Below are 14,855 nucleotides of genomic sequence, written 5' to 3'. Positions count from 1 at the left end.
AAAATTAAAATAATAATAATAATAATTTCTTCCTAGGGACATTATACCTGCCTCTGGATTTGTGTTTCTTTTTCAGTAATGGTGAACTAATCCACCACTCTCCCCCAAATACAGTAACTTATAATTTAAGAGTAGATATAAAAGACCTTTGGGTGTTTTATGAAACAGTAACAGGAGATTATGCAGCCCATATATAACTGAGGATATCTTTTCAAAATGAAGTGACTTTTGGTTGCTTGGGGATACTTCCCAGAGGGATAGCTGATTTATTATTTATGTCCTCCTTGAAGGCAGTTATCTCTCCTAGTGAGTCAACAAATTAGAAACCATGTACAAAATTTATCCCTGGCTTTAACTAAAGTGATCAATTATATTGCAATAGCCCTGGAAGGCATTCAGTTCAGCCTGAATTCACTGGCCATGGTTGTTATGGATGATTGCCTGAGACTTTTTCCTTACAGGCCAAGACAGAGTCTGTACAATCACTAATGCATCTGCTATGTCTGGACTAATGCCTCAAGCTAAGTCAAAAGGTCAATGCTGAGCCATATGGAGAAAGACACCAACCAAGCTTTCTAAGTTAAAACCTGATTTGTTTGTTCAGCTGTGTCTGCTACCTTGGATGGCATATTTGTAGTTAATACTTTAGGTTGTCCTCATTAAGCTGCTTGAAATCTTTTTGAGAATAGCATTAGTTAAATGTTGTAAGAAACGACTGAATGGATTTGTTCCTGGCCTCTCTGTAGGTCAGATTAATCAGAGTGGCCAATGAAGTGACATACTTATTGGAAAAGTTACCAAATTGAAGACAATGTAAAAATGAGGAGTGAATATTGTTGGGAGACAATTCTCCTCAGATCTCTCATGGCTGTGAATGTCTTATGAGTGAGTCACATGGCTCTTTCATTCCAGATTGTGTTTTCAATGACATTTGTGGAGGATCGCCTTAGAAGATAGAAATAGAATCTTCTTCAAGAGCAAATTGCAAACATGCTTAATATCCAGTAGAAAAAAAAAAAAAAAGATAATGTCTTCCTCCAGAGCAATGGGTAAGTGTAATTAGTAATGATAATAAAATATTCAGGTCTCCTAAACTTATTCTCCTACAACACAACCCACTGCATGCCCCATATCTTACCAATGTGAAGGTGGAAATTTCTACAAGACATATTAACCCGTTATTCAACTAACAAGTGGCTTGACAAAGAAAGAAAGGAAGGAAGAAAGCAAGCAAGCAAGCAAGCAAGCTAGCCAGCCCAAGAGTAAAAAAGACAGACTCATCAATGAAATGCAGTGTAAAGATCTTGTTTGATCTTAATTTAAATGAATCAGCAATAAAAGATAGATTTGTAAAACAATCAGTGATATTAGAATACCAGATATACATTAAATAATATTGAGGAATTTTTATTAACTGTGTTAGTTGTGTTTACTTAAGTTAAAATTTTGTATAAGGGATCCCTGGGTGGCCAGCAGTTTGGCGCCTGCCTTTGGCCCAGGGTGCGATCCTGGAGACCCAGGATCGAATCCCACGTCGGGCTCCCCGTGCATGGAGCCTGCTTCTCCCTCTGCCGGTGTCTCTGCCTCTCTCTCTCTCTCTCTCTGTGACTATCATAAAAAAAAAAATGTATAAAAAGAAGTTCTTTTTATTTTTATTTAAAAAGAATTTTTAATTCATGAAAGGATATTTTGCAGATTTTTTAAGTTAAAAATTAATGAAATCTTTTGCAAAAAGAATTAGGATTTAGTAAAGGACACAAAATACATATGTAGATGAGCAAATATTGTGAATATAATCAAGTAAAATAAAATTTTAAGTAGTCATATCTCTAAATTTTTTGGTTAATATGGCTCACAATCATTTTCAGAGTGCTGTATAGGCCCTGGTCTAATGATCTAATACTTGGCCAGTAGTTCTCAGTGTAAAGTGATTTTGTCGCTCAGAGAACATTTGGCAATTTTGGAGACACTTTTGTTTGCCACAACTGGCATCTAGTGTAGAAGCTATGGATTCTGCTAAACATCCTACAGTTTCCTCAAAAAAAGAATTATTTGGTCAAAATGTCAATAATGCCAAGGTTAGGAAACTCTGATGATTAAAATAAAGTGGAATTACTCATTGTTGCCATGTTCAAATGAACACAAGACTGAGAATAAAAAATGCCTGGATGTCCTGGCCTTGTAAGTCAAGTTCTGAAACCTCTTACAAATCTCCAAACATGCTATTGTCAACCTCAGCTGATTCAAAAGAAGTACATGATTCTTTGACTGCAATGGAGACAGAGAGGATTTAAAGTTAATATGGGATTAATCCTCAGTGAATGTGAGCATACATAGCACTGTGCAAGCATGTAAGAAGAAACTGCCAACTCTCCTGAATCCAAGGTAGTGTTAGGTCTCCTGACAGCTTCTCTCCTGAATACAAACTGGTACTCTGGCTGCTTTCTTTGCTTGCCATACCACTGGATCATAGCTGAAGTGTGAATGGCAAAGGATTTTCTCATTTGTTTTTCTACTTTAATAAACAGAAACATTGGTCAAGTGTTGCTGCTTTTTTTTTTCTCTACTTTTGAAGGAAGTGATAGGGTACCTGAATTCTTGATAGGGTACCTGAATTCTTTTTATAATGATAACTGAATTTCAGATTTATTATTCATTTGTGTATGCTGGCAGCTATTATCCAAAGTAGATTCTTAAGAGGAGTCTAGAGATTATTTTCTCATATTTTCTTCTTATAAGACCCCAGTTGCAGTGGAAGAAGCCCCCCTTCCTCTCTCTCTCTCAGATTTTCCTGACTCTTTATTGCTCTTAGTTGGGGGATCACCTGCCCAGGGAAAGAGAAATGCTAAAGATGATGGCTCTTCCCACTTAGTCGATACTTTTGCCATCACTAAATTCTGTCTTCTGTAAGTTTTCGGATAAGTGTGACCCTTCTTTGTTTTAAGATAATATTCAATGAGCTTAACATTATCTAGATCTTTGTGTTAGTTCATTGTGTTTTCCACTTGCCTTTCTAGGAACCAGACTGCTGGTCTGACTCCAGCATTATACCTCGCTTCTAAATTTTCTAAATCTAAGTTCCCCTTCAGTTCAGCATCACTCTGTTCCCCAAAACTTCAGTATTAACTGCATGTATGTTTCCATAGAAGTACGGGTTGTAACTTGGCCTTCCTTAGCTCCTTTTTGTTAAGAGAAAGGCATGCCTTTGCAGTGTCTCTTTTATCCATTCCATAATTTGAAAAGAAAATTCTTCCAATTCAACAAAGTGATTATATTCCCCTAAAAAGGAATTTTCCTTAGCTTTAGACTCAAATGCAAGAAGTGTCAGAAGGTTCCTTATTAATCTATCATTTAGTCACATCTATGCCACCAAAAAAATATTAAAAAGAGTATGTGGGTGGAGGATATAACTGAAACAAAATTGGACAAATATTTCTAATTATTGAAACTGTTGATAAATATGTAAGGATTCACTATGCAATTATCTTTCCCAACAAAACAAAAAACAAAACAAAACAAAACAAAAACATGAATTCTGGAGTATAGCTATTTAAAATTTAAATCCCAGGTCCACTGCTTTAATAACTGTGTGACCTAAGAAAATTTCCTTAACGTCGTTTATTCAACTTTTTCAGCTCAAACTGGGGATATATTAGTACCTTTTTTTATAGAGTCTCAGTGTCTTAACTCTTAACATTTTTGGCACTTAGAATAGTGCCTTATTATATGTACTAATTGAATGCAAAAATATAAATATTGCTGGTTACAATAATTATAAAACAAGGAATTTTCCCCACATTATGTTTAAGGGATTAATTATTAATGCATGCTATAGAATAAATACGTCTGATAGGCACATAGTGGCAATCCTCTAAAAAGAATTAATTAACATGATTTATAACCATTGATGTCTTCTTGTATTTTTTATCCACAAATTGTAATAGGAGCTTTTTAGACAATCTGATTCTAATTTAAGATTTCCCAGCATGTTTATGACTTCCACTGCATGCACTAAATCTAGAATGTATTTTAAAAATTCTCTTTAACTTACATCCAAGTTGAAAAATAATTTCACTTCTCCTCCAGGTCTGAATAAATATAGACCATTTTTACAATAAAAACATCCCCAGAAAGCAAAGATATTTTCCTCACTAAAATATGCATTCAGGATTGTAGCCCTAATGCCTGGCAGATAGACAGCTTCCATTAATCAAACAACTCAATCAATCAATCAATCAATCAATATTTTTAACTGAGCTACTTAACAGAATTCAAATGTTTCCTGACTCTAGGTAGGCACTAGTAAAACTGTCTGCCTCATAAAATTCTGTGGTGAATTCATAATAAAGAATTGAATTCACAGCAAGAAAATCACATTATCTACTCCCCCCTTCCCTAGTAAGTTAAAAGTGGTTTTTATATCTACTTCTGCCAGAGATCTCCATTTCCCACTCACTGCTGAATGCCCTTGCCTCAAATATACTTCACAGAGGGATGATAATTTACCTTTCTCAATAAGAAATAAATGCTCAATGGTTTAGAAGGGGAAAAAAAAGTCTTATATACTAGTTCATTTCAAATATTTCCCCACAAACTCACCCCAGTTATATTGGCTTTCTCTGAATATGAGAATGAAAAGTCCTGGAACAGAGATTCCATTTCCCAAGCTAAATGATGTGATGGTTTTACAACTCAAGTGGATAAGGTACTTCATTTCACATTTTCTCAATTATTGGATAATAAACTCTAGAAACAGTGAATGATTGCTAAGAACTACTAAAGAAAATTAAATAAAAAAGAAAATATAAAAGTGAAGTAATATATATATTTTTAGAAAGAACAAGTCTACTTTAGTTATATAACAAACACAGTGAGACTTTTGGAGAATGTTTTGTATGCCATAAAATTTAAATGAGAGGAATATCAATTCAAACAGTAACCTCAGAAATAACTAAATTTGTACTTCAGAATATGATACCAAATTTTAAAAGTCAACACTTGATACTATTTTGAATCAATGAGTCAGTTATTTGTTTTAGACATTTGTGTCTAAATAAACTTGGAGAGTGATTTAAAGGTTGCATCTTGAATTTTGATAATTTGAAATAAAAATAAAACTATTAATATAAGCATTAATTAGTACTACATTTATATCTATTTTAAATTACTTAAGAAGTTTTATAGTATTAGGTTGGTTTGTACACAACTAATTTGCTTAGTAGCTCTCTGACAGCAAGTGTTGAAATATAATGCTTTATATTCTTATAAAAGTATATATTTTAGAAGTATTATGGCCTGAATTCTAGTTCTGACTCCATCATTTACTAGATGCATGACCATGGAAATCACTTAATCTCTCTGAGTCTAACTTTTTGATTTTATAAATGAGGATAATATCCATGAAGCATAGATACAGATAGAACTTACAAAAGTTTGGAAGTTACATACATAAAGTACGTATAATCCTGATAAAACCTGCCCAAAAAGCACAAAGAAAAATTTACAAAGTAGCACATCACAATATGCTGAATTAACTGATTATTTCATTGGGTGGCTGGGTGGCTCAGTTGGTCATACATTGGCCTTTGGCTCAGGTCATGATTGCAGGTTCCTGGGATGGAGCCCTTCATCAGACTCCTTGATTAGCGAGAAGTCTGCTTCTTCCTCTACCTCAGCCTGTGGCTCCCTCCACTTGTTCTCTCTCGCTCGCTCTCTCTTTCTCTGTAAAATGAATAAATTAAATCCTTTTTTAAAAAGACCAAAACAGACACATAGATCAATAGAACAGAATAGAGAATCCAGAAGTGGACCCTCAACTTTATGGCCAACTAATATTCAACAAAGGAGGAAAGACTATCCACTGGAAAAAAGACAGCCTCTTCAATAAATGGTGCTGGGAAATTGGTCATCCACATGCAGAAGAATGAAACTAGACCACTCTCTTGCACCATACACAAAGATAAACTCAAAATGGATGAAAGATCTAAAAGTGAGACAAGATTCCATCAAAATCCTAGAGGAGAACACAGGCAACACCCTTTTGAACTCGGCCACAGTAACTTCTTGCAAGATACATCCACGAAGGCAAAAGGAACAAAAGCAAAAATGAACTATTGGGACTTCATCAAGATAAGAAGCTTTTGCACAGCAAAGGATACAGTCAACAAAACTCAAAGACAACCTACAGAATGGGAGAAGATATTTGCAAATGACATATCAGATAAAGGGCTAGTTTCCAAGATCTATAAATAACTTATTAAACTCAACAGCAAAGAAACAAACAATCCAATCATGAAATGGGCAAAAGACATGAACAGAAATCTCACAGAGGAAGACATAGACATGGCCAACATGCACATGAGAAAATTCTTTGCCTCACTTGCCATCAGGGAAATACAAATCAAAACCACAATGAGATACCACCTCACACCAGTGAGAATGGGGAAAATTAACAAGGCAGGAAACCACAAATGTTGGAGAGGATGTGGAGAAAAGGGAACCCTCTTGCCCTGTTGGTGGGAATGTGAAATGGTGCAGCCACTCTGGAAAACTCTGTGGAGGTTCCTCAAAGAGTTAAAAATAGACCTGCCCTACGACCCAGCAATTGCACTGCTAGGGATTTACCCCAAAGATACAGATGCAATGAAACGCCGGGACACCTGTACCCTGAAGTTTCTAGCAGCAATGTCCACAATAGCCAAACTGTGGAAGGAGCCTCGGTGTCCATCGAAAGATGAATGGATAAAGAAGCTGTGGTCTATGTATACAGTGGAATATTACTCAGCCATTAGAAACGACAAATACCCACCATTGGCTTCGACGTGGATGGAACTGGAGGGTATTATGCTGAGTGAAATAAGTCAATCAGAGAAGGACAAACATTATATGGTCTCATTTGTTTGGGGAATATAAAAAATAGTTAAAGGGAATAAAGGGGAAAGGAGAAAAAATAAGTGAGAAATATCAGAAAGGGAGACAGAACATGGAAGACTCCTAACTCTGGGAAATGATCAAGGGGTGGTGGAAGGGGAGGAGGCTAGGGGGTGGGGATGACTGGGTGGTGGGCACTGAGGGGGGCACTTGATGGGATGAGCACTGGGTGTTATTCTGTATGTTGACAAATTGAACACCAATAAAAATAAATTTATTAAAAAATAAATAAATAAAAAATAAAAAGACAAATTCCTGATTAGAAGAACTGGGGTTATACATTTCTATGGGTTGATATATTAATTTCCATATTTTCTAAAAGATGGTACAAGAGATAAAGCTTGTGATTCTCACTTATGGAAAAAATAATGCCAATTGCTAAATAAAATACTTTGAGTTAACACTAAACATATACTAAAAATGTCATGGTTTGAAATTCAAACAAACAAAAAAGGCAAGAAAGGAGGAATAGTTAAACTAAAATCAGAGAACTGCACAACAAATTATGGAATGGTATATCCAAACCCACAAATATTAATAATTAGATTAAATGCTAATGGACAGAATACTCCAAATAAAAGGCAATGATTACCAGAAGGAATTAAAAATTAGCAACAGGGATGCCTGGGTGGCTCAGTGGTTGATTGTCTGCCTTTGTACCATGGCATGATCCTGGAGTGCCAGGATCGAGTCCCACATGGGGCTCCCTGCATGGAGCCTGCTTCTCCCTCTGCCTGTGTCTGCCTCTCTCCCTCTGGGTCTCTCATGAATAAATAAATAAAATCTTTTTTAAAAAATTAAATAAATAAATAAATAAATAAATAAATAAATAAATAAAATTAACAACAATAATTAAAACCCAAAAACCCAATTAGTTTTCCATACAGACATCCATTTAGTGAAGTAAATTTTATTTCATATTGAATTACCTTACTGTATGTGTCCAGCCTTGTTCTTTATCAAGATTGTTTTTGACTATTTTAGGTTACCTGCCTTTTTATAAAAGCTGATTCTTATAAAAAGCTAGGATGTTGATTGCAATCACAGATCAACTTAGAGTTGCAACTTAACAATATAAAAAACTCCAGTCCATTCACACCATATCTCCATTTTCTATTTCCTTTAATTTCTCTTTGCAATGCTTTGTACTTTCCTGCCTTAAACACATGGCATTAATGTATTCCTTAGTATTTTATGGTTGATGTCTTTACTGTTGGTTTATTGCCAGTATTCTGAATTACAAATGGAATTTGCATACTGATCTTGTATCCTGTTACCTTGCTAAAATTACAAAATATATGTCCTAATACTTCATTTCTATATTTTTATAGTTCATCCCTACAATATCAATGCAATACAATGCTTGTAATAAAGACTGTTTTGTTTCCATTCTAATCTTCATGTCATTTATTTCTCTTCTCTTATTGTCTAATCACTATTACTGTTGAGTAATATTGTGGTAAGCTGAAATAATAAAATAATTATAATAATTATAACGTCATATATATTGTAAAATATATAAATATTTGTATATATAAATGCATATATAAATTATAAGTAAAAATACAGAGTAATTAAAAATTACCACTGAATTTAAGCAAGATATGTCTAAAAGGAAAAATATGCACATGGACAAGTTGTTGAAAAAGTACTCAACAGCAATCTCATTAGAAAAAATCAAGTTTTCTCCACATCCTCTCCAACATTTGTTGTTTCCTGCCTTGTTAATTTTCCCCATTCTCACTGGTGTGAGGTGGTATCTCGTTGTGGTTTTGATTTGTATTTCCCTGATGGCAAGTGATGCAGAGCATTTTCTCATATGCATGTTGGCCATGTCTATGTCTTCCTCTGTGAGATTTCTGTTCATGTCTTTTGCCCATTTCATGATTGGATTGTTTGTTTCTTTGGTGTTGAGTTTAATAAGTTCTTTATAGATCTTGGAAACTAGCCCTTTATCTGATATGTCATTTGCAAATATCTTCTCCCATTCTGTAGGTTGTCTTTGAGTTTTGTTGACTGTATCCTTATGCTGAGTGAAGTAAGCCAGTCGGAGAAGGACAAACATTATATGTTCTCATTCATTTGGGGAATATAAATAATAGTGAAAGGGAATATAAGGGAAGGGGGAAGAAATGTGTGGGAAATATCAGAAAGGGAGACAGAACGTAAAGACTGCTAACTCTGGGAAACGAACTAGGGGTGGTAGAAGGGGAGGAGGGCGGGGGGTGGGAGTGAATGGGTGACGGGCACTGGGGGTTATTCTGTATGTTAGTAAATTGAACACCAATAAAAAATAAATTAAAAAAAAAAGAAAAGAAAAAATCAAGTTTTACTGTAATGAGGTACTATTGTATGCCACTAGAATGGCTATGATAAAAACACTGATCCCCAAATGTACACCAAACTCTCCTACATTACTGATGAAAGAAACATATACAACTCCTCTGTAAAGATTATTTGATAGTTTTTTTTACAAATATATATCTATCTTGTGAATTAGCAGTTCCACTCATATATTTATCCAAGTGAAATAAAGGCATATTCACAAATGGTCACTGAAATCAAATACATAAAAGCTTTCTTCATAGTGGCCAAAATTAAAAAAAAAAAATGAGGTAGTTCATCACAAAAGGGTTGAATCGATAGATTATAAAATTCCACGCAATAGAATACTTTCAGCAGTTAATAAGAGTAAAGAAGTATCATAGGCAACAAGAGTTGAATCTCACAGAAATCATACTGTGCTTGCAAAAGATTTTTCACCCTCTGATACAATTAACATAAATCTTAACTGGAGTAACACAAATTGGTAAAGTGTCTACCTGTTGAGTGGTAGATTTAGTGAGAAGGGACATAAATGAACTTTCTGAGATTAAGTTTTTATCTCTTAATATGGTTATGAGTTATATGGATATATTTATGGGTCAAAACTCATTGAACTATACACTTAAGGTGTGTATTTTCCTATAATTATACTTAAATAGAAAAAAGACAATATAAAAAACCTGAAAGGGAGGGAAAATGTTACATATAAAATTATATTTAAACGAAAATAGTCAGGATGCCTGGGGTGGCTTCAGCGGTTTAGCACCTGCCTTTGGCCCAGGGCATGACCCTGGAGTCCCGGGATCGAGTCCCACGTCGGGCTCCCTGCATGGAGTCTGCTTCTCCCTCTGCCTGTGTCTCTGCCTCTCACATGAATAAATAAATAAAATCTTTAATAATAAATAAATAAATAAATAAATAAATAAATAAATAAATAAATGTTAGAAACATATGTAGACCTTGTTTCATTTTTATGTTATTATTATTATATCTGACTACAATATTGTTCTAACAGTGCACTACTAGGGCAGCCCAGACGGCTCAGCGGTTTAGCACCGCCTTCGGTCCAGGACATGATCCTGGAGACCCGGATCGAATCCCACCTTAGGTTACCTGCGTGGAGCCTGCTTCTCCTTCTGCCTGTGTCTCTGCCTCCCTCTCTCTGTGTGTCTCTCGTGAATAAATAAAATCTTAAAAAAAAAAAAAAAACACAGTGCACTACTAATAAATTGAAGTGAAACTGCCTTATTTGACAAACCAGCTAAAAACTCTTTTTTTTTTTTTTTTTTGTAAATATGAGACAGATCTCAAATTGCAGACATTTTAGATGGATTCAGATTTTTTTGGTAAATTCATTGTGCATAAAAATTTTAAATAACATTGAATTCATGGTAATAAGAATTTCTTCTGGAGATACAAACGAAAGTTTTGTGGGTAAATTATATATCTTGAATTTGAAAGGAGAAAGGGAAAATGACATTGGTGGATAAAATAAACAATATAAGAAAATTGTTGCTAATCTTTGCAGCGCTCCATGGGAATTCACTTAATATTTCCTCTTTTGGATACATTTGAAATTTACCAAAAAAAAGGTTAATATGATCACTTTTTATAGCTTTTAGAATTATGTTGTAAGAAAAATTTCCCACTGTAAGATTTCAAATGTTTCTCATTTTTTATTCTGGTTAAATGATTTTTAAAAAAAGAAATATTTTTCTTTTTTTTAAGATTTTATTTATTTGTTTATTTGAGAGAGAGAGAGAACGAGAGAGAAAAAAACAGGGTGAGGATCAGAGGGAGAAGCAGACTCCCTGCTGAGCAGGGGCCAGATGTGGGGCTCCATCCCAAGACTTCTGGATCATTATTTGAGCTGAAGGCAGATATCTAACTGACTGAGTCACGCAGGTGCCCCATAAAACATTGTATTTCATTATTAGTACATTTTCACTATAGAGCAATTAGAAAATAACAGACACACCAGAGGAAAAGTATAAGTATGCACGATCAAACTACTTAGAGATAGGCACAATATTAATGCTTTTCCATTATATACATAATATGTCTTCATTGAAGAAATAACAGAAAAACAAAATTTAAAAGCATCTTAGAATATTAAAGACTGGTAAATTCTGCTATGGTAAATTCTGGTTAACTTTGTCTAATTATATGTGTGTTGAAGTATATGCGTGTGTTTGCTTGTGTCTGTCATATAGTGTGTACACCCAAGAATTTATGCAGAAGTGTTAGACAAACATTTGTTACAATGATTTATAACTCAGTATTAGACATCATCCATTAATATGTTAATATAAATATATTTTTATCTTTTGATGTAATAAATAACTTTTTATCCATAATTTAATGAATTTTTTCATAAACGTATGTCTGAGTTATTAAATGCCATTTTGGATATAATGAAGTGATTGTAGTTGTTATACACTCATTGTTTCTATGGTTGGAGAAAGTTTCTCAAATATAAAATGGGAGAAAATTGAAGACAAAAACAATGCTACCACTTTTAAATAATATGTTAGCTAAAGTTCTTGAGAATACACAATTACTAGCATAGGTTTTGAGAAATTATTCCTCCAACTATAGAAACAATGATTTTCCCCAATTCCTTTTTAGAACTTCCTCCTTCATCCTTTCTTTATGCACAAAATATATTGTGATTAACCCACTCTGAAAGGATATCAAGAGACAGTATCCAAAAAGTGCTGATGGCTGCTGAAGGCTTATGAAGGCCCATAGGACAAAATCCTAAATTGCAGATTGAAAGTTGTCTATTTTTGTAATTGTTACACGTGCTGAATCTCTAATGCAAAAAAACACATGGTGGAAAGGACTGCATAATCTTTGTTTTAACTTTCTTTGGGTAGTCTATTTTATATTTAAGAACTTGGACCTGTCAGGCAAAAAGTTGAAGCCTAAATGCATTTTATTTTCAGTCTGTCTCTATCTAAATACTGTCAATATGTCCATAATTTCAGCATTCAATTGTTCGAGAATCTAGTGTAGAGAGTACATCAATGTGTTTATGCTTATTTTACCCAAATTTTTGTATGACAATATTGTGGGCTCCTAGCCATACTTTTTTCCCCAAGTTTTTATTTAAGTTGAAGTTAGCATACGGTGTAATGTTAGTTTCAGGTGTAGAATTTAGTGATTCAATACTTACACAAAACATCTGGCGCTCATCATAACAAGAGCCTTCCTAATCCTTATCACCTATTTCACGCATCTCCCTACCCCACTTCCCCTCCTAGTCATTTTTTTAATTGAATTTATACTTATTTAACCAGAGAAATAAATTTGTTTATATATCCTCATAAACTGCTGGAATAATTGTAAATTAGCTGAAACTTTTAGAGGTCAACTTGGTGATATCTATTTCATTCTAAATTTTATATATTTGTTGTCCAAATTTCATAGAGATATGTTCATAACAGTGCATGATGGTTATATGTTCATTGGCCTTTGTAACATTACTTAAAATTGAGACAAGCCTGGATAAATATTTATCAATTGGAGATTGCTTAAATATTAAACATATCTTGAATAGAAAGATGTATATACTTCTACTGGTATATTAACTCCTTAAAATTCTATTGTAAAGCAAGTTTTTGTATGTATATTATTTTTCATTTATATACATAATGACAATAAGAAGATATAGATATAAATATGTGTGTTTTTATAAAAATATATTTGCGTCTCAATTTATTTAATTCAGATCTATGTAACTGGAGGATTCATAGCAAGAAGATATGTTACACTTTTGAATTTATGTATTTCACTATTATTTTATATTTTCTTTAAGTATGTTTATTATTTTAATAAATTTTAAATAATATTAATGGAAAAGCATAAGAAGATTTTTAAAGAAAATAATAATTGCTATTTTAAAGGATTATTATAGGATTTGAATATGATGCACATAGTTAGATTTTTGTAATCTAGAATCCTATAAATGAGGTTATAATTCTGTTCTTTGTATTTTCCACAGCATAACACTTAAACATAGACTGGTTCACATATTACATAGTGTCCCTTGTTTTAACAACAAAAAAAGATTTTTTATTAGTGTATTTGACAGAAAGAGAGAGAGGAACACAAGATGGGGGAGCAGCAAGCTAGAGGGAGAGGGACAAGCAAGCTCTTGGGCTAAGCAGGGAGCCGGATGCGGGGCTGTCCATCCCAAGGCCCTGGGATCATGACCTGAGCTGAAAGCACACCCGTAACCAACTGAGCCACCCAGGAGCCCCTAGAATCCCTTTGTAATACACATATCTGTGATATAAGCTATATATATAAGATATAAGTCCCTGTTTTATAATTATTTAACTCTTATTTATTCTGAAAACTAAAGTCAGAAGGATTTTGCCTGTAAACATGGATATTAGCTGTGCTTCAGTTGCTCTTAACTCTTGAAAAAAACTTATTGGTTTTTGAAAAATAAGGATACCCTTCATATAATCTAAACAGACAAGAGCTATATTTCAGTTAAATATCAGACTATTCTAATTGTTATGCCCTTGCATGTAAGTTTTTAATAAAAATTATGCTTTAAAATATCATAAAGATAAGTAGGTAGATATTAGTTAAAATATCAACAAATCTAAATATATTTTCATTTAACATATTTGACAAATTGACTTAGAAAAGAACAGAGGGAGAATATCCCAGCAGATAATAACCATCTGTGTAAGGATCAAAATGTCCAATCCAGAGGGCATATATATTCATGAAGATTAAGATACTGATAAAGGTAACTTTTGCAGTCTTTTAAACAATAACTATAAATATAGTTATGTAGCACAAAATTCATGTTTCTGCAGAGCCATAGAAAGTTGGAAGTTGAGCACACATTACCAACCAGTAGACAACTTAGCCTTTGTGCATTGGGTGTAAACTTGTGATAAGAGATTACAAATATCTAATCTATGTTGACAACTAAAAATGGCTCATGAGCTCTGGTAGCTGGCTAGGAACACATCTGTTGAACAAACAACATCCTGGGCTTTCTGTTAGCCTCTTCCTGCTGTCCATCCTCTGAAAGTCATCCAGGTCCCGGCAGTCACTTCCCTCGTGTCCATCAACTGTGCCTCCTTTGCTCCACTGGGTTTCACTCCTGAGAAGATATATCACTCAATGTCTGAGTAGTTTGATTTAAGGCTTTCTTTCTCTGTAAAAATCCCTCTAAGCTGTAATGTTTACTTCTTTATGGAACAAAATGAAAGGAAATTAGAACTGACACAGTGGTTTTCATGGCAAATATTACAAATATAATGATGTGTAAAGTTCATTAAGTGGTGCTCATTTAAAGTTCAAATGCTAATAGATGCTAGATTTTCACAAAGCCAAGCGGAGGCCTTACCGGAGTCCTGGGTTCTATTCAAGGTCATGGATCTGATTTGTTGGGCAATCGTCAACATAGTCACTTATATGGCCTTAACCTAAATCTAGGGGTTTTTCCTTCCATCTGTAAAAAATTAGGTTAATAACACATGTTTATTTGTAAAGTGCTTTGGTATGCTCAGAGTAAAAGTCACAAGTGCAAATATTGTTAGTATTGTATTTATTAATTGCTGAGGATGGCT

The sequence above is a fragment of the Canis lupus genome, chromosome 7 (assembly GCF_048164855.1).
Source record: "Canis lupus baileyi chromosome 7, mCanLup2.hap1, whole genome shotgun sequence".
In the NCBI taxonomy this organism is placed as follows: domain Eukaryota; kingdom Metazoa; phylum Chordata; class Mammalia; order Carnivora; family Canidae; genus Canis; species Canis lupus.
The sequence above is the reverse complement of the archived record's forward strand: the minus strand, read 5'-3'. Positions refer to the sequence as shown.